Below are 25052 nucleotides of genomic sequence, written 5' to 3' on the forward strand. Positions count from 1 at the left end.
AACAACAATCATACCATAGGCTAGCTTCTAGGGTTTAGCCTCTCTGATCTCGTGGTAGATCAACTCTTGTAATACCCATACCATCAATATTAATCAAGCAGGAGTAGGGTTCTACCTCCATCGAGAGGGCCCGAACCTGGGTAAAAACATCGTGTCCCTTGTCTCCTGTTACCATCCGCCTAGACGCACAGTTCGGGACCCCCTACCGGAGATCCGCCGGTTTTGACACCGACATTGGTGCTTTCATTGAGAGTTCCTCTGTGCTGTCACCGTCAGGAAGGATGCCGCACCCCGTCTTTAAAGACGACGCCGTCGCTAAAGGAGCTTTGGCTGTCGATCAAGCTCTCCGGCTAGGTAGGTTCTTGATGACCGCCTGTTCGGCCGCCGCGCCGATGATGACCTCTCAGGCCATCGAAAGCAATCTTCACATCAGCTCGGAACTCGCCGAGCAGTTAGATCCGACAGAGCTCTCTTCCTTGAGTGAGCTCCTAGATCGCATTGCTGCCCTGGGAGTCGCTATAGATCACGGCCAGATCAGGCTTAAACCCGATCAGAGAGAGATCAACTCTCCCCAGGTCACCCACCATGTTGAAGTGGTGGAAGAACAATGCGGCGCATCTTCGCCCGCTCTAAGGACCAGATGTGTCCGGATTCCCGACCCCTCCAAGCCGGATACCCGCGGAGGGGAGGATGTTGCCCAAGTCCTGAACCTAAAGTCAGGCAGCAGGCCTGATTCATTGAATAATGTCCAAGAAAACAAGCTTCCGAATCCGGAAACTTCTTGGCCCCTGAATCTTTCAACGGGCAGGGTTCCGGATTTAAATCCACCCGCCCACCCAACTATAAGGGATTTATCCCAAATACGGCGAGCGCTCGGGGAAACAGTACACCATTATCGGGCCAGATTCCTCCTGGTTATGAACAGGATAAGGGACTGCCGTGAGGAAGAAGCAATTTCATTCTTCTGTAACAACTGCACGAACATCGGAATCCTCAACGCCATAAGTCGCCGCAAAATTACACGCTTCGCCGACTTGACATCCATAGTACGAAAGTACTGTGCGACAGAAAGCGTTCGGAAAACCAAAAACAAATTCTGGGACAATCCGGCCCTGAACTCAACACGAGTCCGAAACAAAAGGGCGCATTATCGCCAGGCACCTGAGACAAACATCAAAAAACAAAAACCCTCTATAGGGTATGGGACCGTATTGGAGGGGTGGCTCAATGGACCCTGTAAAATTCATAGTTCAGGGGAAGTCACACCAACTCACAGCCTTAGAGCATGTTGGATACTCCGGCAGGTGGCCAGAAGTGGCGAGGAGCTTCTAACTCCAGAATCCGAAGAACACCACCCCAAAAACGCCAATACGGTGTCGACAGTCTTCGAGACCTTCGCATCAAACAATGCGAGGAAACGAACCCTCCGCAACCTCGCTGAAGTCTACCAAGTAGCAACAATAAACCCATGGAGTGACACGGCTATTACTTTCAATGCCAATGACGAACCTAAATTCCGGACAGCCCGAGCACCAGCCGCATTGGTCCTCAGTCCGATAGTGGACGGCTTCCGACTTACAAAGGTACTCATGGACGGCGGTAGTGGACTTAACCTCATCTATGAGGAAACCCTGCGAAAAATGGAAATAGACTGGAGTCGCATTGAGCGAAGCAACACAACCTTCAGAGGAATAATACCAAGCCGGGAAGCATGCTGTTCAGGCAAAATCACACTGGATGTGGTGTTCGGCATGCCGGATAATTACAGATCTGAGGAGGTCACATTTCAAGTGGCCCCGTTCAGCAGCGGATACCACGCTCTGCTAGGGCAAGAAGCATTTACAATTTTTCAAGCCATACCCCATTATGGGTACATGAAGCTCAAAATGCCCGGACCCAATGGAATCATCACTCTTGCAAGTGATCCAGACAAAGCACTCTGTGCCGAAAACAAGACAGCCGCACTGGCCCTGGAGGCATTATCTGAAGCCCTAGCGGCCGAGGAACTAACTGCGCTGCGCTCCACGGTGGACAGGGATGATGTGATACTAGATAAGAGATCCAAGTCCACCTCTTTCAAACCAGTGGACAAAATAGTCAAATTCCAAGTCCATCCAACGGACCTCACAAAAACGGCATCCATCGGGGCACAACTAAAACCCGATGTAGATGTTGCAGTCAGAGAATTCCTGCGAGAAAATTGGGACATTTTTGCCTGGCACCCTTCAGACATGCCAGGAATCCCACACAGGCTGGCCGAGCACAGCCTGAACATCCTAAAGGGGTTTAAACCCATTAAGCAGACTCTGCGGCGTTTCTCCGAACCCAATAGACAAGCCATGGGAGAAGAGCTAGCAAAACTACTGGAAGCCGGATTCATCAGAGATATAAAACATCCGGACTGTCTAGCAAACCTGGTGATGGTACACAATAAGGACAAATCGTGGCGCCTATGTGTCGATTTCAAAGACCTAAATAAGGCCTGCCCAAAGGATCCTTTCCCGCTCCCCCGAATTGATCAAATCATCGACACAACCGCAGGGCACGACTCATTGTGTTTCCTTGATGCATACTCTGGCTACCACCAAATTAAGATGGCAGACTCAGACCAAGCCGCAACGGCATTCATCACCCCATATGGCCCATTCTGCTTCAACACGATGCCCTTCAGGCTCAAAAACGCTGGCGCAACATATCAGCACATGATTCAGACATGTCTGGCCAACCAGATCGGCAAAACAGTTGAAGCGTACGTAGATGACGTGGTCGTCAAAACCAAACACGTCGATACTCTAGTAGATGACTTGAGGCTCACGTTCGACGATCTTCGCACATATGACATCAACCTCAACCCGGAAAAATGCGTTTTCCGCGTACCAGCCGGGAAACTCTTGGGCTTCATCATATCCGGTAGAGGAATCGAAGCAAACCGAGCCAAGATCCGAGCTCTATCACAATTGGATACCCCAAAAGACCTCAAACAAATACAAAAATTGACAGGATGCGTGGCGGCTCTAAGCCGCTTTATCTCCCGCTTGGGAGAAAAGGCATTGCCCCTTTATCGCCTCCTGCGGCGCACCGAACACTTCGAGTGGACGGATGCGGCCACGGCCGGACTCGAAGAAATCAAAGCCATACTGGTAACAAATCCGGTCCTGGCCGCGCCCAACACAGGCGAACCAATGCTATTATACATCGCAGCAACCCACCAAGTTGTAAGCGCGATGCTCGTCGTCGAACGAGAAACGGACAGACACAAGTTCCCTCTCCAAAAACAAGTTTACTACGTGTCCACTGTCCTAACTCCATGCAAGTCCCGGTACCCGCATTATCAAAAGATAGCATACGCGGTGTTCATGGCATCCCGGAAGCTGCGACACTACTTTCAAGAATGTTCAATAACAGTGGCATCCGAAGTACCCCTTAATGATATTATAAACAACCGCTACGCAACGGGCTGGATTGCCAAATGGGCCATCGAGCTCCTCCCGTTCGACATAACTTACAAGCCAAGGCGAGCTATTAAGTCGCAGGTTTTGGCCGACTTCATCATCGAATGGACTGAAACCGAGCTCCCTAAAGAGTACGGCGCATACTCCAATTGGATCATGCACTTCGACGGCTCCAAAATGTTGGCTGGACTGGGGGCTGGCGTCGTTCTCACGTCCCCAACCGGAGATACAGTACAATACATACTCCAGATAATGTACACAGATTCCAACAACGCAGCCAAATACGAGGCCCTTCTACATGGTCTCCGGATGGCAGTCTCCATGGGAATTCAGCACCTAGAGGTCCGCGGGGATTCAAACCTCACGGTATCCCAAATAAATGGAGACTTTGACGCCAAGGATCCGAAAATGGCAGCTTATCGCAATGCCGTCTTAAAAATGTCAGCTCGGTTTGAGGGGCTCGAATTTCATCATATAGCCCGGGAGAACAACCAGGCCGCAGACGTGTTGGCACGCATCAGCGCCAAGCGCGATGCCGTCCCTCCCAACATCTTCCTTGAGAGGCTATTCAAGCCGTCAGTTTCATGGGAGGGAGAGTCCGGAAACAATAGCCCGGACACAACCACGCTGCCCCTCACCGAACACTCTGACACAGTTGGTGGCTCCGCCACCGAAACAACACCGTCAGCCCACACAATAATGGCAGTCATTTCCCCGTGGACATAACCATTCCTAGCCTACCTAACTAGGCAGGAACTTCCCGAGGACCAAAACGAAGCCCGTCGCATAGTGCGGCGATCTAAAGCCTACAAAGTCCACGAGGGGGAGCTTTATAAGAAAAGCACAACTGGAGTCCTTCAAAGATGTATCTCCGAAGAGGAAGGGCGAAACCTTCTGGCTGAAATCCATGCCGGACTCGGTGGTCACCACGCCGTAGCCCGGGCCCTCGTAAGCAAGGCCTTCCGTACCGGATTTTATTGGCCGACGGCCCAGGCAGACGCTCAGGATTTAGTGAAGCAATGCGTCGGTTGCCAATTATTCGCTAATCAAAGCCACATGCCGCCTACTGCCCTACAAACCATCCCCATTACCTAGCCTTTTGCGGTCTGGGGGCTTGACATGGTTGGACCCCTTAAAAGAGGAACCCACAAGAAAAAATATCTACTGTTTATGGTGGACAAATTCACCAAATGGATAGAGGCCAAGCCTGTAAAGACGGCCGAATCCGGACCGGTGATAGACTTCATATCCGGGGTTGTACACTGTTACGGTGTCCCCCACAGCATCATAACTGACAACGGCACAAACTTTACGGCCGACGAAGTTAAACTCTGGTGCAAAAACATGGGCATCAACCTCGACTACGCTTCAGTCTATCACCCACAAACTAACAGTCAAGTCGAACGGGCCAACGGTCTTATTATGAGCGGCATCAAACCCAGACTAGTGCGATCCCTCAAGGAATCAAACATGCACTGGGTAGAGGAGCTTGACTCCGTACTCTGGGGGCTGCGGACCATGCTGAATCGCACTACCGGATTCACACCATTTTTTATGGTATACGGCGCAGAGGCAGTTCTGCCCTGCGACATAATACATGACTCACCTCGAGTGCACATGTATGAAGAAAGAGAAGCCAAGCTCGATTGGCAGGACAGCTTGGACGCGTTGGAGGAGGAGCGCGACGTGGCAAAAGCTCGTTCCACATTCTATCAACAACAGGCCCGAAGATATCAAAGCAGAGAAGTACGGGCCAAAACTTACAACGTTGGCGAACTAGTTCTACACCTGCCGGACAAGAAAAAGGACAAACTAAAGCCCAAATGGGAGGGTCCCTTCATAATCGACCAAGTACTGACTGGCGGAGCGTACCGTCTGCAAAACGCATCGGACAACCGACTCGAGCCGAACCCATGGAACGCAGCACGCCTACGAAGATTCTACGCCTAGCGCCGGACTCCGTGTTCATCTCCTTCCTCTGTCCCCTTTTTTATTTATTTTTTCACAATAAGCTGTCTGGCAATTCTCTCCTTCTCCCCCCCCCCCTTTTTCCTTTTTTTCCTCTCCAAAGCCCTTAGGGGCTTGCTTGCGCATTGCTCGCACATACTTGACGCGCCACCCGCGCTCATCCTACCTGGGGGCTTCTTTATCAGAAGTTTATCTAAATGGGCCTCATGCCCAAAACATGTGTGACACTTCCGCATGAACCTTTTATACACCATTATATGCATCGATATGACTTAAGTTTTGGCCAAGATGGGTTGCCTGGCTCCTGTGCTTACCCCTACGTTCCCGTTCGTTCGGCTAGGTGGTAAAGGGAGCACCTCTGTGATTGTTACTGTCGGGTCAGCCGGATGTGTACCTCAGACTGGGTGAAGCCGAAAGCTAGCATTCTTAAGGGAATATTCGGTCGGTGAATTAAAAGTTGATTTTTCTTGTTTATTTATCTGCCCCCAGATGCTTTTCTGCTCTTTCTAGCATTCCGAACATGCACTTTAGGGCATGCCTCCCAGGTAAAGGAACCCCTAACGGTACTATTCTCCCTGGAAGATGTTTCTTACTAACCATGTAATATAACACAACTAGTTGGGCACTTGTCTGCTAAAGCAGTTATGACCCCTACGCCTTGTCTCCATGCATGCCCCGATCCTTACATAATCGAGAGGGTATTCGGACACACTCCGGACTATAGGGTCCGGAGGTCGAAGCGAAAAGGTCCGCAATGACAAACGATCTACAATCCGGTTAGAAGGCATTTTTTATCTCATTTTCAAATACAGAGTCAATCTGACTCGGTATACTCTTCTTCAATACCATCCAACAGGCGGTCTAATTTACAGTCCTGTTGGGAATACTTTGCAGCCAGCTCTACCTGGCCATATACTAAGCTGACAGGGATCTCCCTTCCGTCAGGACCCACAGGGCCAACCTCGGCCATGTGGTTTGGGCCAGCCTTCGAGTATCGAGTCTTCACCATGGCCCAGGCCTCTCTGGCACCTTGGCGGCAGGCCGATATCTTCCACAACCGGAAGAACTGTCGCACTCCCTCCAGCTTCTTTGCAAGCTCCCCGAGGCCTTCGGGCGCGGAAAGGGATGGCCACATAGCTTGGATGACGCCCCGCATTGCCTGCCGAACTCGTTCGTGCAGTTGCAACAACTCGGGAAGTAGGTCCCCCGTTGCACCGGGTATTTCCTCCGCAGGACGACCCGTCAGCAGACCTACAGACATAGCTCTGTCAATCGACTTCTTCCCCGATTTTTTTTTCGAGAATTCACTTAAGCACTTACTAAAAATGCCGCGTCGAAGTCGCTGATTCTCCTTTACGGAAGCAGACAGCTGGATACAAACATCCTTTAGTTCCTCGCCCAGCTGGGTATTGGCGTCTTGAAGTTTGTTCTTCTCTTGCCTCACCCTTGACAGCACGCTCTCGCCAGCCTTTAGTTGGCGTAGGAGTTGTTGCTTGTCCGGATTTACTCCGGCTTCATCTGCATTGTTATCGTCAGCATTGCACACTTTGCAATGGAATTATTTTTGGGAGAATACATTACCTGACGGGGTCTCCTTGCCAATAGCTGAAACGGCCAGTGCGGCCTCGAGTTGGGCCTTGCACTCCGCCAACTCCTGAGACAGTTGTGTGTTCTTCTCTGTAAGACCCTGCGTAACATATGATCCTTAAAACAGTTATCTTAACTATTTCAAGTCTCGGGGGCTACTGACATATATAACTATCAGATTTACTCACCCGTATGTCTTTTACATACTGCTCCGTGGCCTTGGCTAGACCATTTTGAGCGGCACGAAGGTACGCATCTCCTGTATTAAAGGCATTTAACGCCTCCAGGGAAACACATGCGTCCTGAAGAACAGTCGGTGATGCATGTGGTTCATGGCACTCTCCACCTCTGAATTGGTGGCGGATAGCCTGTCTGCATCCTCTGTCGGGGGAACGCCCGACGCGCGTCCCATGTCCGCCTCCGCTTCTGGATCCGGCCTTGAAGTCTGGCCGGTGGATATAGTTCGGCGGGCTCTCTTCTTCCTAAGGAGAACATGGGCGTTAGAATGACTTAAGGGCATAGACCCTAGGCGTGAAATTCGCACGCCGTACCGTTGCACCGGAGTCTCGATCTGGTCCGCACTTCTTTTTGGCCCGCCTGGCTTTAGCGGCCCTTGTTGGCTGCCCACCGCGGGCCCGGCACTCCGCCTCAAGGATTTCCCTTGCAAAACGAAACACTATTGGTCTACAGCATTCAAAATAAGACATGGATGGATCTCCTTTGAAGTCCCAGGACTTCGGTCTCGGCTACCTTTGAGGCTGGAAGTAATCCGGGATAGTCGGCCGTAATGGCCACTAAGGTGTTGTCCTTACTCAATTGATGAAACACCCCATCAATTAATTCCACACATAAGTCCGGATCCTCTTGGGAATCCGGGTCGAGTGACCGTTCCGGGTCCTCGGGCTGTGGGGGAGAGCTGTTGATCTCCTTCACCGTCTGGCGTAACTCCTGCGTTAATATCACCAGACTGAATACTCAACCGTGGGAATTTCAAAAAGCGGGTAGATAAGTGAAATTGTTCGCTTACCCAACTTGGAGGATTGTACATGGAGAATCCTCCCTCCGGGTTAGCACAGAGGAATTCCTCTTCTTCTCCCTTGTACAAAGCAGATAAAATTCTCGTTAAGGTGGCGGCCGAATCTGGCCCCTTACGACCGCACCGGGTGGCGTCGTCCTCCCCGTTGAAATCCGACATGGGGTGGCCTCTGTATTGAAGCGGCTGCACCCCTCGCGTAATGCATATGGCCATGACCTTGATCATGGTTAGTCCGGAATGAGCCAACAACCTTATCCGGCTCATCAGGTAAAGGACGTCCCTGTCAGTTTCCCTCTGAGGGTTCCGCGGGCGCCAGCTCAGGCGCTTCTTCAATGGAGCATTATTGAACTCAGGGAGGCCGATCTTTACAGGGTCCAGCAGGGGGACGTCATCTATATAGAACCACTCCGAGGGCCAGTCCTCGGACGTCCTCTTTGGGGTACCGGATAGATATCCGGTCCCAGTGATGCGCCATAGTTCGGCTCCGCCCACTTGATAAATAGACCTCTCCTGAGAACAGGGCACGAGGCAGAACAACCTCTTCCACAGCGCGAAATGGGCCTCAACGCCCAAAAATAGTTCGCAGAGGGCCACGAAGCCCGCAATGTGCAGAATGGAGGCAGGCGTGAGGTGGTGTAGTTGGAGGCCGTAGAACTCCAGCAACCCTCGGAGAAACGGATGAATTGGAAATCTGAGTCCTCTTATTAAATAAGGCACTAGGCATACCCGCTCTCCTCGAGAGGGATGGGGGATGCTCTCTGCTTGCTCTCTGCCGCTATAAGTGGCGATCCCTGCTCGAACTGGGACCATATATGCTGGGGGGAAGAAGCCCCTTGGAATGAAGCACTACGAGTTCACTATGTGGAATGGAGCATCTCTCCCAATCCCCAGGCTTGGGGCTGGGAGCGCGAGAGGAGGAGCCGCATCGGCTGTCCATGATGGAATGGATCTTTTTTGGTCAGAAGTGCTCCGATGAAAGCTTGCGAAGGGGAGATGGTGTGGTTCGGATCTAGATCCCCGTCTCTTTTTATAGACAGCTTATTTGAGTCGCTAGGGGGGGAAATGCAAAAATACCCTGGCTTTTCGCATTCATTCGACGCGTGGAAAATGGCCTTTATTGGGCATGGAAGCCAAGGAGCGCAACATTTATCAGAAGCCGGACACTATTCTACAAGTATATGGAGCTGGAGAAGAACCCTCCTTGCAATGCCGAAGACAATTTGCGCACCGGACTCGTTGTCATTGAAGTCTGGTTCGGGGGCTACTGAGGGAGTCCTGGATTAGGGGGTGTCCGGATGGCCGGACTATGACCTTTGGCCGGACTCCCGGACTATGAAGATACAAGATTGAAGACTCTGTCCCATGTCCGGATAGGGACTTTCCTTGGCGTGGAAGGCAAGCTTGGCGATACGATATGAAGATCTCCTCCCATTGTAACCGACACTGTGTAACCCTAGCCCTCTCCGATGTCTATATAAACCGGAGAGTTTTAGTCCGTAGGACGAACAACAATCATACTATAGGCTAGCTTCTAGGGTTTAGCCTCTCTGATCTCGTGGTAGATCAACTCTTGTAATACCCATACCATCAATATTAATCAAGCAGGAGTAGGGTTTTACCTCCACCGAGAGGGCCCGAACCTGGGTAAAAACATCATGTCCCGTGTCTCCTGTTAACATCCGCCTAGACGCACAGCTCGGGACCCCCTACCCGAGATCCGCCGGTTTTGACACCGACAAGGGACAGAACACTTTTCCCAATCACCTGGCTTAGAGCTAAGGGTGCGAGAGGAGGAGCCTCGGTGGCCAGCCATGATGGAGTAGCTTTTCCCGGGCATGCTCTATTGAATGCTTGCTGGGAGAAAGATGGTGTGATTTGGATCTGAGGATACCCTTCTCTTCAAATAGACGGTTGGCTTATAGGGTCAGGGTGGCAAATATAATAATGCCCCGAATTTCCGTATTTACTTAACACGTGGAGATAGCCTTTATTGAAGCACAGAAGTCGAGGAGTATGACATTAATGGGAGGCCGGACACTGTTCACCATGACAGGTACTCTGGATTTGGAGAAGAACCCGCCCTGCAGTGCCGAAGACAATCTGCGCGCCGGACTCATCGTCATTGAAGCCTGGTTCAGGGGCTACTGAGGGATTCCTAGATAAGGGGGTATCCGGATAGCCAGACTATGTAATTTGGCCGGACTGTTGGACTATGAAGATACAAGATTGAAGACTTCGTCCCGTGTCCGGATGGGACTCTCCTTTGCGTGGAAGGCAAGCTTGGCGATTCGGATGATAGATCTCCTTTTCTGTAACCGACTACGTGTAACCCTAGCCCCCTCCGGTGCCTATATAAACCGGAGGGTTTAGTCCATAGGACAACAACAATCATACCATAGGCTAGCTTCTAGGGTTTAGCCTCTACGATCTCGTGGTAGATCAACTCTTGTAATACTCATATCATCAAGATCAATCAAGCAGGAAGTAGGGTATTACCTCCATCGAGAGGGCCTGAACCTGGATAAAACATCGTGTCCCCAGTCTCATGTTACCATTAGCCTTAGACACACAGTTCGGGACCCCCTACCCGAGATCCGCCAGTTTTGACACCGACAATAACCCACAAGTGCAGGGTATAATTGTAGCCTCTTTCAATAAGTAAGAGTGTCAGACCCAACGAGGAGCTAAAGGTAGAATAAATATTCTCTCAAGTCCTATCTGCCACTGATACGACTCTACGCACGCTTAGTGTTCGCTTTACCTAGAACAAGTATGAACTAGAAGTACTTTGTAGGTGCGATAGGATAGGTTTGCAAGATAATATAGAGCACGTAAATAAAAGCTAGGGGATGTTTACATAAAGAAGCAATAAAGTAAATATAGCGAGTGTGGAAAAGTGGTGGTACGAGTTGTGAAATTGTCCCTAAGCAATTGACTACTTTACTAGACCGATAGCAAGTTTTATGTGGGAGAGGCATGAGCTAACATACTTTCTCTTCTTGGAGCATATGCACTTATCATTGAAACTCTAGCAAGCATCCGCAACTACTAAATATCATTAAGGTAAAACCCAACCATAGCATTAACATTTCAAGTCCACTTTATCCCATACGCCACAACCCCCTTACTCGGGTTTATGCTTCTGTCACTCAAGCAACCCACTATAAGTGAATCATGAACATATTGCAACACCCTACAGCGGGAATCCCTCACGCTTGCGTGACAGGGAGGGCACAATAGGATAGCAACATAACCACAATCAAATTAAACCAATCATAGCAATTCATCAATCACCGGTAGGACAATGAAAATCTACTCAGACATCATAGGATGGCAACACATCATTGGATAATAATATGAAGCATAAAGCACCATGTTCAAGTAGAGGGTACAGCGGGTTGCGGGAGAGTGGACCGCTGAATATAGATGGGGGAAGGTGATGGAGATGTTGGTGAAGATGGCGGAGGTGTTGGTGTAGATCACGGTGATGATGATGGCCCCCGGCAGCGTTCCGGCGCCACCGGAAGCAGGGGGAGAGAGACCCCCTTCTTCTTCTTCCTTGACCTTCTCCCTAGATGGGAGAAGGGTTTCCCCTCTGGTCCTTGGCTCCCATGGCGTGGGAGGGCCGAGAGCCCCTCCGAGATTGGATCTGTCTCTCTGACTCTCTCTGTTTCTGCGCTCCCAGATTCTGCCCTGGCACCGTTTCTTTTATATCTGGAGATCTGTAAATCCGGTTGGATTGAAACTTTCGCCCAGATTTTTCTCCGAAAATTAGCTTTCTTGTGGCCAAAGAATAGCAGCAACCGCCTTATGATGGTCCCATGAGGGTCAGGGGTGCGCCCATTGGGGCAGGCGCGCCCCCTGTCTCGTGGCCACCTCGGGCACCGTCTCGCGTTGATTCTTCCTCCCATATTTCCCAAATATTCCAAAAATATTCTCCGTCCATTTTTATCCCATTTGGACTCCGTTTGATATGGGGTTTCTGCGAAACATAAAAGATGCAACAAACAGGAACTAGCACTAGGCACTGGATCAATATGTTAGTCCCAAAAAATAGTATAAAAAGTTGCCAAAAGTATATGAAAGTTGAATAATATTGGCATGGAACAATCAAAAATTATAGATACGATGGAGATGTATCAATCGCCGTGGTCGTCTTCCTCTTGGGAGCCATGGCGACAAAGAACTATTCGACTAGCTGCTAAACCAGATTCTCACTACTACGTCCCCCTACCTGGCGCGCCAAAGATGTCGGTGGAAACGACACCTATGGGATCGCAAGAATCCCTACTGCGGTTGCGGGGCGCGGGGTCGTGAGAAGAGCGGGATCAGCAGTCAGCACATGCACACGGGTCGTTTACCCAGGTTCGGGCCGCGCAGATGTGTAATACCCTAGTCTTGCTTTGGTGTGTATATCTGTGTTCTTGGAGTTCTTGAGCTAGCTACAATGAGCTTAACTTGTCCTAGGGTCCGAATCCTTCTCCTGGATGCCTTGGGCCTCCTTTTATAGTCAAGGGATCACCACAGTGGCACACAGGAGGTGGCATCAGTGCACAATGGCTAAGCTTATCGCTTAGCCATTATGGGACAAGACGCATTTAATGCGCCTCTTAGGTGTCCCCTTTACTTTACTGCCGCCTCGCCCTGCTTCGACACGCGCCCGGGCCAGCGAGGTTGTTAGCACCATGTAGGCTGGCAGGCTGCTGAGGTGGCGTGGCGGTAGGACTTTCACGAAGATTTGCATGCCACCACGTAGGCATGCGCTGAGTTGGCTTGGAAGCCTCACGTCGACATGCAGGTGCCTGCCTAGCAGGTGGGCTGGCAGCTGCATGGGAGCGGCGGTAAAAACTTGGCGGGTGTGGGCCTTGTTGTGGCCCCGCGGATGTCCTCAGCAAGGGCCTTGCCACGGCCCCAGCAAAGGTCTTGCCGCAGCGTTGTGGTCGTCCCCGGCAAGGATCTTGCCGGGGGTCTTGTGGGTTTCCTCGGTGAGGATTTCGCCGAGGTTTGTCATCCTCTAATCCCCATCTGATTTGGAGTGCTTCTTGTCTTCACAAAGATCGGCATACCATCACAGAGGTGCCTCCCTAGTCGTGGTCCCAACATGGTTGGTTGTGTTGGAAAACCTGGGGCTCAAGGGTGGCGCGCTCCGCTGGCATTGGGTAAGCTGCCTCGGCAAGGTCCTTGCCGGGGCCGTGGAGGCCGCCCCAGCAAGGGTCTTGCCGGGGGGACCCACCTCGCCTTCTTGCTCTTTGTGTCTCTATCTTGGCGTTGCTTTGACCATCTGGCAGTTCTGATTCTCTGTCCCTGCCCCGCTTAGGTGTGGCCGCAGGCGTGGCTCTGACTACCCGTGCACAGGTAAAGGGGTACAAAGTAGTGCCCTTACTTCTGTACATCGACACTCTACCCTCGAAAACTATTGCGGTCCCCTATACTTGTGGGTTATCAACAATACTACTGCCTGGCCTCTGCCAAAATGACAATGTATACAGATGAAATAAGTAAGACCAAATGTCCAAAACTGCCATAACTTTTGCAACGGGACTCCGAAATCAGCAAATTCTAGCTTGTTGGAGGTGACAACTACTATCCAACAACATAGGTGGTGACAAGTACTATCCATCACGTTGGACCTGCATGAGTTGATGCATGGATCCAACATGGAGATAGTGGCCTGGACCTCATCCATGTTGCCGACCTCCCGTACACCCGGAAATGTGTGCGCCTCCTGGACCTCCGGCCTCCCTGCGCCTTCCCACCGTTGTCGGCCTCCTGACCCTCCTCAGCTCCTCCACCTGCATCGAACGCCTCGCCCTCCCACGGCGATGACCTACGCCCTATCCAGATCCACAATATGTTGCAGCATAGGATCAGAACGTGGCAAGGACGAGAGATGGGGAGGCATCGTCCTGCAGGAGGCGCCGTCCGAGCGGAAGGACTTAGTCATGGAGCCGTCGCAACGAGATTAGCAAAAAGGAGTTAAACCGGACAAAGGACACGGGGAGTTTATACTGGTTCGGCCCCTTACGGTGAAGGTAAAAGTCTACAATCCAGTTGTTGGGGGATTGATTGATCTCGATGAGCAGGGAGCAAATCCGCTTTACCTACCTCTCGAGCTGTTGTTTCTTGTCCCTGAACCGCCGCCGGGTCGTCCCTATATATACACAGGTTGACGCCCGGTCGGTCTACAGAATCCCGAGGCTAGCTCATACCAATGTCTGGCTCGGTTTCTTCCTTTCCCTAACTTACAATACAAGTTATACATATATGGCGGTTTACTACTATGGGCCCTAATCCGCCATTGGGCTCTGGGCCTCTAAGCTTCCATAGTTAAAGCACCATGTACTTCTTCTTCATGGGTTCTTTATGCTGGACTCCTTGTGAGTGTAATACGGCCCCTCCTGGGTGGTTTAACTCAGTAGTCATATCCCCAACATTAGGCCCCAGATTGGTTTGAACCTGTTCATGTCAATCTTCAACTTAGAGAAATTCTGATTTGGACATTCTCATGTTGATCTTGTAAACCGCCGTGACGTCATCCTTGATGTCTACTACACAACCTTCTTCTTGTAGACGTTGTTGGGCCTGCAAGTGCACAGGTTTGTAGGACAGTAGCAAATTTCCCTCAAGTGGATGACCTAAGGTTTATCAATCCGTAGGAGGCGTAGGATGAAGATGGTCTCTCTCAAACAACCCTGCAACCAAATAACAAAAAGTCTCTTGTGTCCCCAACACACCCAATACAATGGTAAATTGTATAGGTGCACTAGTTCGGCGAAGAGATGAAGATACAAGTGCAAAATAGATAGTAGATATAGGTTTTTGTAATCTGAAATAATAAAAACAGCAAGGTAGCGAGCGATAAAAGTGAGCGTAAATTGTATTGCAATGATAGGAAACAAGGCCTAGGGTTCATACTTTCACTAGTGTAAGTTCTCTCAACAATAATAACATAGATAGAACATATGACAAGCCCTCAACATGCAACAAAGAGTCACTCCAAAGACACTAATAGCGGAGAACAAACATAGAGATTATGGTCGGGTACGAAACCACCACAAAGTTATTCTTTTGGATCGATCTATAAAAGAGTTCGTACTAGAATAACACCTTAAGATACAAATCAACCAAAACCCTAATGTCACCTAGATACTCCATTGCCACCTCAAGTATCCGTGGGCATGATTATAAGATATGCATCACAAAATCTCAGATTCATCCAACCAACATAAAAGTACTTCAAAGAGTGCCCCAAAGCTACTACCGGAGAGTCAAGAACGTGTGCCAACCCCTATGCATAGGTTCCCAATGTCACGAAACCCGCAAGTTGATCACCAAAACATACATCAAGTGGATCAATAGAATAACCCATTGTCACCACAGTTATCCCACGCAAGACATACATCAAGTGTTCATAAAAGACTCAATCCGATAAGATAACTTCAAAAGGGGAAACTCAATTCATCACAAGATAGTAGAGGGGGAGAAACATCATAAGATCCAACTACAATAGCAAAGCTCGGGATACATCAAGATCGTGCCATAGATGGAACACGAGAGAGAGAGAGAGAGAGAGAGAGAGAGAGAGAGATCAAACACATAGCTACTGGTACATACCCTCAGCCCCGAGGGTGAACTACTCCCTCCTCGTCATGGATAGCACCGGGATGATGAAGATGGCCTCCGGTGATGGGATCCCCCTCCGACAGGGTGCCGGAACAGGGTCCGGATTGGTTTTTGGTGGCTACAGAGGCTTGCGGCGGCAGAACTCCCGATCTATCTTCTGTTCTGGAAGTTTTAGGGTACAAGAGTATATATGGGTCCAGGGGGTACGTCGGTGGACCTCCGGGATGCTCACGAGGTAGGGGGCGCGCCCAGGGGGCGCGCCCTCCACCCTCGTGGACAGCCCGGGGCTCCCCTGGCGTGCACTCCAAGCCCATCAGGTTGCTTTCCTTCCAAAATTAACTTCTCCAGTTGATTTCATTCCGTTTTGACTCTGTCTGATATTCCTTTTCCTCGAAACACTGAGATAGGCATAAAACAGTAAATCTGGGCTGGGCCTCCGGTTAATAGGTTAGTCCCAAAAATAATATAAAAGTGGATAATAAAGCCCAGTATTGCCTAAAACAGTAGATAAAGTAGCATGGAGCAATCAAAAATTATAGATACGTTGGAGACGTATCAAGCATCCCCAAGCTTAATTCCTGCTCGTCCTCGAGTAGGTAAATGATAAAAAAGAATTTTTGATGCGGAGTGATACTTTGGCATAATTTCAATGTAAATCTTCTTAATTGTGACATGAATATTCAGATCCGAAATATTCAAGACAAAAGTTCATATTGACACAAAAATAATAATACTTCAAGCATACTAATCAAAGCAATCATGTCTTCTCAAAATAGCATGGCAAAAGAAAGTTCATCCCTACAAAATCATATAGTTAGGCTATGCTTATTTTCGTCACACAAAGATGTTCCCAACTTCTATGCCCCCAATGAAAAGCCAAGCAATTGTTTCATACTTAAATAATCTCAAACTTTTTCAACCTTCACGCAATACATGAGCGTGAGCCATGGATATAGCACTACGGGTGGAATAGAATATAATGATGGGGATTGTGTGGAGAAGACAAAAAGGAGAAAGTCTCACGTTGACGAGGCTAATCAACGGGCTATGGAGAAGCCCATCAATTGATGTCAACATGAGGAGTAGGGATTGCCATGCAATGGATGCACTAGAGCTATGAATGCTCAACAAAAGAAAACTAGTGGGTGTGCATCCAACTTGCTTGCTCACAAAGACCTAGGGCATTTGAGGAAGCCCATCGTAGGAATATACAAGCCAAGTTCTATAATGAAAAAATTTCACTAGTATAAAAAGACAACTTATGAGGCTCACTACATGAAGAACAAGGTGCTACTTTGAAGCACAATATATGAGACTCACTACATGAAGAACAAGGTGCTACTTTGAAGCACAAGTGTGGAAAAAGAGATAGTAGCATTGCCCTTTTTATATTTTATTTTTTTGGGCCTTTCTTTTGTTTCTTTTTGGCCTTTCTCTTTTTTTTATTTGGGCAATGCTCTAATAATGATGATCATCACACTTCTATTGATTACAACACAAGGATTACAACTCGAAACTTAGAACAAGATATGACTCTATATGAATGCCTCCGGCGGTGTACCGGGATGGTGCAATGAATCAAGAGTTACATGTATGAAAAATAATGCATGGTGGCTTTGCCACAAATACGATGTCAACTACATGATCATGCAATGGCAACATGACAAAAGTAATGTATGTCATGATGATGATGATGGAAGTTGCATGGCAATATATCTCGGAATGGCTATGGAAATGCCATGATAGGTAGGTATGGTGGCTGTTTTGAGGAAGATATAAGGAGGTTTGTGTGTGATAGAGCGTATCATATCACGGGGTTTGGATGCACCGGCGAAGTTTGCACCAACAATCAAGGTGAGAAAGGGCAATGCACGTTACCGAAGAGGCTAGCAATGGCGGAAAGGTGAGAGTGTGTATAATCCATGGACTCAACATTAGTCAAAAGAACTCATATACTTATTGCAAAAATTTAGAAGTCATCAAAAATCAAGTACTACGCGCATGCTCCTAGGGGGATAGATTGGTAGGAAAAGACCATCCCTCGTCCCCGACCACCACTCATAAGGATGCACAAGCCAGGTACACATCATGTTTCAAATTTGTTACACAACTTTAACCATACGTGCATGCTACGGGACTTACAAACTTCAACACAAGAATTTCTCAAATTCACAATCACCCAACTAGCACGACTTTGATATTATCACCTCCATATCTCAAAACAATTATCAAGCATCAAACTTATCTTAGTATTCAACGCACTCAAAAGAAAGTTTCATATATCTTGAATACCAAGTATATTAACATTAAGCAAATTACCATGCTAATAACGACTCTCAAAATAATATAAGTGAAGCACTATGAGCAAAACTATCAAGCTCAAAAGATATAAGTGAAGCACACAGAGTATTCTAGCAAATTCCAATTTGTGTAAGGCTCTCTCTCATTAAAGGATTTCAGATCTTGATACTTTATTCAAACAGCAAGCAAAGTTAAAGGAAACTACCATGCAAGGATAGCACAACTCAAGTGAAGAAGCAAAAACTTAGGCTCAACCGATACTAACCGATAGTTGTTGAAGAAGAAAGGTCGGATGCCAACGGGGCATCCCCAAGCTTAGATGCTTGAGACTTCTTGAAATATTATCTTGGGGTGCCTTGGGCATCCCCAAGCTTGAACTTTTGTGTCTCCTTAATTCCTCTCATATCGTGGTTTCTCTTCTTTTTATCAAAAGCTTCATTCACAACAAACTCAACAAGAACTCGTGAGATAGGTTAGTATAAACCAATGCAAAACCTTATCATTTTCTACTGTAACAAATCACTTAAATTATTATTCCACATTGAATACTAAATGCCTCGGTATATTTAATGCTCCTATCCTCAAATAGAATCATTAAACAACCAAACATATGCAAACAATGCAACCATAACAGCAATCTGCCAAAACAGTACAGTCTGTAAAGAATGCAAGAGTATCAATAATTCCCTGACTCCAAAAATTATTAACTAAAATTCCCACTGTAATAAATTTATCAGATATCAATATGCAAAAAGATTCAACGTTAGACCATGCTCTGACTTTTCTAGGGAATTTTTGCAACAGCGGTAAACTTTCTGTTTTCAAACAGCAACATGCAAACTAGCAAAATAAGCATGGCAAAGGCTATCCTTGACTTTTTTATTGAAACTAAAGATGCAAAACACTATTCTAACTAACAGCAAGAAAAAAATAACAAAAGAAATTGACGCTCCAAGCAAAACACATATCATGTGGTGAATAAAAAAATAGCTCCAAGTAAAGTTACCGATGAACGAAGACGAAAGAGGGGATGCCTTCCGGGGCATCCCCAAGCTTAGGCTCTTGGTTGTCCTTGAATATTACCTTGGGGTGCCTTGGTAATCCCCAATCTTAGGCTCTTGCCACTCCTTATTCCATAGTCCATCGAATCCTTACCCAAAACTTGAAAACTTCAACCACACAAAACTCAAAACAAAACTCGTAAGCTCCGTTAGTATAGGAAAATAAAACAACCACTTAGGTACTGTAATGAACTCATTATAAATTCATATTGGTGTAATATCTACTGTAATCCAACTTATCTATGGTTCATACCACTTAATACTAGCCATAGATGCATCAAAATAAGCAAACAACACATAGAAAACAGAATCTATCAAAAACAGAACAGTCTGTAGTAATATGTATAAAACGTATACTTCTGGAATCCCAAAAATTATGAAATAAATTTCTGGACCTGAGAAATTTGTCTATTAATCATCTGCAAAAAGAATCGACCTAAAAGCACTCTTCAGTAAAAAAAATGGCAGCTAATCTCGTGAGCGCTAAAGTTTCTGTTTTTCACAGCAAGATCACATAAACTTCACCCAAGTCTTCCCAAAGGTTCTACTTGGCACTTTATTGAAACAAAAGCTATAAAACATGATTACTACAGTAGCATAATCATGTGTACACACAAAAACAGTAAGGGTAAATATTGGGTTGTCTCCCAACAAGCGCTTTTCTTTAATGCCTTTTTAGCTAAGCATGATGATGACAATGATGCTCACATAAAAGATAAGAATTGAAACATAACGGGAGCATCATGAAGCATATGACTAGCACATTTAAGTCTAACCCATTTCCTATGCATAGGGATTTTGTGAGAAAACAACTTATGGGAACAATAATCATCTTGCATAGGAAGGTAAAACAAGCATAAATTCAAAACTTGAAGCACATAGAGAGGAAACTTGACATTATTGCAATTCCTACAAGCATATGTTCCTCTCTCATAATAATTTTCAGTAGCATCATGAATGAATTCAACAATATAACCAGCACCTAAAGCATTCTTTTCATGATCTACAAGCATAGAAAATTTACTACTCTCAACATAAGAAAATTTCTTCTCATGAATAGTAGTAGGAGCAAAGTCATAAAAATAACTATCATGTGATTGAAAATTAAGGTCAAGATGACACGTTTCATGGTTATCATTATTCTTTAAAGCATACGTGTCATCACAATAATCATCATAGATAGGAGGCATGCTTTCATCATAGTAACTTTGCTCATCAAAGCTTGGGGGACAAAAAATATCATCTCCATCAAACATAGCTTCCCCAAGCTTGTGGCTTTGCATATCATTAGCATCATGGATATTCAAGGAATTCATACTAACAACATTGCAATCATGCTCATCATTCAAATATTTAGTGCCAAACATTTTAAAGATTTCTTCTTCTAGCACTTGAGCACAATTATCCTTTCCATCATACTCACGAAAGATATTAAAAAGGTGAAGCGTGTGAGACAAACTCAACTCCATTTTTTTTGTAGTTTTCTTTTATAAACTAGACTAGTGCTAAAACAAGAAACAAAAAGATTCGATTGCAAGATCCAAATATATACCTTCAAGCACTCACCTCCCCGGCAACGGCGCCAAAAAAGAGCTTGATGTCTACTACACAACCTTCTTCTTGTAGACGTTGTTGGGCCTGCAAATGCACAGGTTTGTAGGACAGTAGCAAATTTCCCTCAAGTGGATGACCTAAGGTTTATCAATCCGTAGGAGGTGTAGGATGAAGATGGTCTCTCTCAAACAACCCTGCAACCAAATAACAAAAAGTCTCTTGTGTCCCCAACACACCCAATACAATGGTAAATTGTATAGCTGCACTAGTTCGACGAAGAGATGAAGATACAAGTGCAAAATAGATAGTAGATATAGGTTTTTGCAATCTGAAATAATAAAAACAGCAAGGTAGCGAGCGATAAAAGTGAGCATAAACGGTATTGCAATGATAGGAAACAAGGCCTAGGGTTCATACTTTCACTAGTGTAAGTTCTCTCAACAATAATAACATAGATAGAACATATGCCAAGCCCTCAACATGCAACAAAGAGTCACTCCAAAGACACTAATAGCGGAGAACAAACATAGAGATTATGGTCGGGTACGAAACCACCACAAAGTTATTCTTTCGGATCGATCTATAAAAGAGTTCGTACTAGAATAACACCTTAAGATACAAATCAACCAAAACCCTAATGTCACCTAGATACTCCATTGCCACCTCAAGTATCCGTGGGCATGATTATACGATATGCATCACAAAATCTCAGATTCATCCAACCAACATAAAAGTACTTCAAAGAGTGCCCCAAAGCTACTACCGGAGAGTCAAGAACGTGTGCCAACCCCTATGCATAGGTTCCTAATGTCACAACACCCGCAAGTTGATCACCAAAACATACATCAAGTGGATCAATAGAATAACCCATTGTCACCACGGTTATCCCATGCAAGACATACATCAAGTGTTCATAAAAGACTCAATCCGATAAGATAACTTCAAAAGGGGAAACTCAATTCATCACAAGAGAGTAGAGGGGGAGAAACATCATAAGATCCAACTACAATAGAAAAGCTCAGGATACATCAAGATCGTGCCATAGATGGAACACGAGAGAGAACATGGGAGAGAGATCAAACACATAGCTACTGGTACATACCCTCAGCCCCGAGGGTGAACTACTCCCTCCTCGTCATGGATAGCGCCGGGATGATGAATATGGCCTCCGGTGATGGGATCCCCCTCCGGCAGGGTGCTGGAACAGGGTCCCGATTGGTTTTTGGTGGCTACAGAGGCTTGCGGCGGCGGAACTCCCGATCTATCTTCTGTTTTGGAAGTTTTAGGGTACGTAGGTATATATGGGTCCAGGGGGTACGTCGGTGCACCTCCGGGCTGCTCACGAGGTAGGGGGCGCGCCCAGGGGGGCGCCCTCCACCCTCGTGGACAGCCCGGGGCTCCCCTGGCGTGCACTCCAAACCCATCAGGTTGGTTTCCTTCCAAAATTAACTTCTCCAGTTGATTTCGTTCCGTTTTGACTCCGTCTGATATTCCTTTTCCTCGAAACACTGAGATAGGCATAAAACAGCAAATCTGGGCTGGGCCTCCGGTTAATAGGTTAGTCCCAAAAGTAATATAAAAGTGGATAATAAAGCCCAATATTGCCTAAAACAGTAGATAAAGTAGCATGGAGCAATCAAAAATTATAGATACGTTGGAGACGTATCAATCCTTTGCAATCATCGTAAACCGCCATGATGTCATCTGCATAAAAATGTCATATGTATTCCTCTTCTATTAATTGACCTCCGAAGATCGAGGTGACAGTTGTGCCCTATATCCCCTTTTTAGGCTCCTTGATTTTCGCGCATATCACTTATCCCTTTGCCTTTATAAATAAGACCAGGGTCCTTTCCATTCTCCCCCTTGTCTCTTCGCATCTTCTTCCTCCTCGCGACCCCGAAGAGCTCGAGCATCGCCGCTGCCATCGATCTTTGAGTCTGCACCAACCAGGCCGCTGCATCAACCTGTTCTTGACAAGAAACCCTGCGACGTTCCTCCACCGCCCTGCAGACCAGGTGAGTACTCCACCTCCAACTATCAGATCTGCATTAGGGTTCCACGGTTCTTCGGTGTTCATCAGCGTTCATCGGTGCTCGTATGATTTCCCTTACTATCTCATTGTATCTATACAAACCCGACATCTTCTTTTTGCAGCCGAAGTTGTAGCTTTAGTCTGCCTTGCCACAGTATCTCTTCGTTCCTGGATAGATCTCATTTGGACCTATGTTGTTCTGCTGTCGCCATTTTATGGTTTAGAAATTTTTCTTTACTGAATCGCGGTAGATCCAAAATTATAACACCATCTTGTGAAACCTGTTTCTGCAGCACTTAGTAAATTTCGGATATGTTTCTTCCATTGTAGGAAGTTTAACCTTTAGAAAATGATAATCCGCCAGGTACCATTAGCCCTCACGTAAACCGCCATCTTGACTTGCGCATCTGTATCCGGTTTAACGTGCATATATGCTCCAATTAGATCCCCCGGTTTAACACCGGTTTATGCACATCCATCTTGAACCATGAACCGTCATTTGAATTTCCTTTACAGTTTGTCATCAAAAATGGCCAAACAATTCTCTTCTTGCAATTGGGTTCCCTCCCGGATCAAAGAAGAACAGCTTACTGGGTATGTTTTGACTGGCGATTTAGCCAAGAAGGAGATCATTCATTGGCGAGTCCCAGGCACTGAGAACCCTCCGGAACCTCAAGATGGAGAAGTGGTTGTATTTATGCAGCATCTGGACCGGGGATTCAGCCCTCCCGGGTCAAAGTTTTTCCGAGATGTGCTTGCCAGCTTCCAACTCCACCCTCAAGATATTGGACCGAATTATGTGTCCAATATTTGCAACTTCCAGGTGCTATGTGAAGTCTATCTGCAAGAAGAACCGACTGTTGAACTTTTCAGAGACTTCTTCCACTTAAACCACCATACTGAATTTTCTGACGGCCCCAATCCTGAACTTGGTGGAGTGTCGATTCAAAAAAGGAAAGAAGTCAATTTTCCTCATGCCAAACATCACAGCCACCCCAAGGATTGGAATCAGATGTGGTTCTACTATCGGAACACTGCGCCTGGTGACGAAAGTCCTCTGCCGGGTTACCGTGCTTACCGACTCAACAATGAACATCCACTACCTCAGTAGCTCACTGCCAGAGAACGACAAACATATGCTCCACAGCTTGCCAAGCTCTGGGCTTTTCTAGCAAACGGTTTAACTCGTATTGACCTTGTCCGTTGCTGGGTTTCATGGGGTATCCTGCCCTTAAGCCGCTACACCAGATTAATGCATGAATATACCAGAGATGCCAAAGATCCTCAACGGCACACTGAAATTCAGATGACTGAAGACGAGGTCACTGAATCTGTCAAAAAGATGCTAGATGAACCGATATCTGAGTGCAGCAAGACCGGGCTGCGCCCCTTTTATGCCACCAACAAACCGCCAGATGTAAGATTTTATCTTTCTGCTTTGTAATCCATCTCCACTTTAAAAAAATTCTGATAGCTTTTTGTTTATTCTTACAGGCCAGAGATCCATTCTGGAAGAGGAAGACTCAAGACAAACCGGCAAAACCACAAGATAAACCGGCGAGAGCTCCTCGGGCCAAGAGCAAGGCTACAAAGAGGCCAGCAAAGAAGAAAACCGCCGAGTCCTCTGATCCGCCCGAGGATGTTGAAGACTCGGAACCAGAGGTAGAACTTGACTCCCTTGGTTCATTTTTCATACATCTTATTGACAATGATCATTATCAGGATGATGCGAAAGCCAGCCGTGCTGACCACGTAGAGGTAATCTCCCTTTCCTCCAATTCCGATCTTGTGCCAGTACAAAAACTCCGTCGCAGTCCAGAAAGTGAAACTTTCACATCCTCTCGCTCATTTGGATCCACAATTTTCTTTGAAGACACAGCACCCTGAAGGTTGTCGCACAACCCGGCACGGTGGCCAGCAAGTCACATCCTCCGGTTTACCAGACACCCCAATCCAGAAGCGTCGTGTAGAGGTCTCTTGTAATTCTAACAAGTCTTATCCCTTGGTGGGTTACTTCTGATATCCTCTTAATCCGTTTGACTCGAATTATCAGGTAACTTCCAATTCATCCCCTGGCGATTCATCAACCACTCAAATGCCGCCCCTCAAGACCGTCCCTGGGTAAGTATAATTATTTTAAGCTTTGCCTTCTTGCGTCGGTTTACTGTACTAACCTTTGTTTGCTATTTTACAGCGCCAAAGCCCGACTCAGCAAGAAGGCAAAAACGAATACTCCCACTGAGGATTTTGAACCGGAGAGGACCCCAGAAGGTGCTGGTGGAGATGCTGATATTACTATGGAGGACCCTATACCACAAGGTCAGGACACTTATGTTGATCCGCCAGAAATTAACCCGGCTAGTCCTCATGTCGATCCACCAAGCCCAATTGCCAATCCTCCAAGTCCAGCTGCTGATCCGCCTAGTCCAGCCAAA

The sequence above is a fragment of the Triticum dicoccoides genome, chromosome 7B, assembly GCF_002162155.2.
Source record: "Triticum dicoccoides isolate Atlit2015 ecotype Zavitan chromosome 7B, WEW_v2.0, whole genome shotgun sequence".
Taxonomy (NCBI): domain Eukaryota; kingdom Viridiplantae; phylum Streptophyta; class Magnoliopsida; order Poales; family Poaceae; genus Triticum; species Triticum dicoccoides.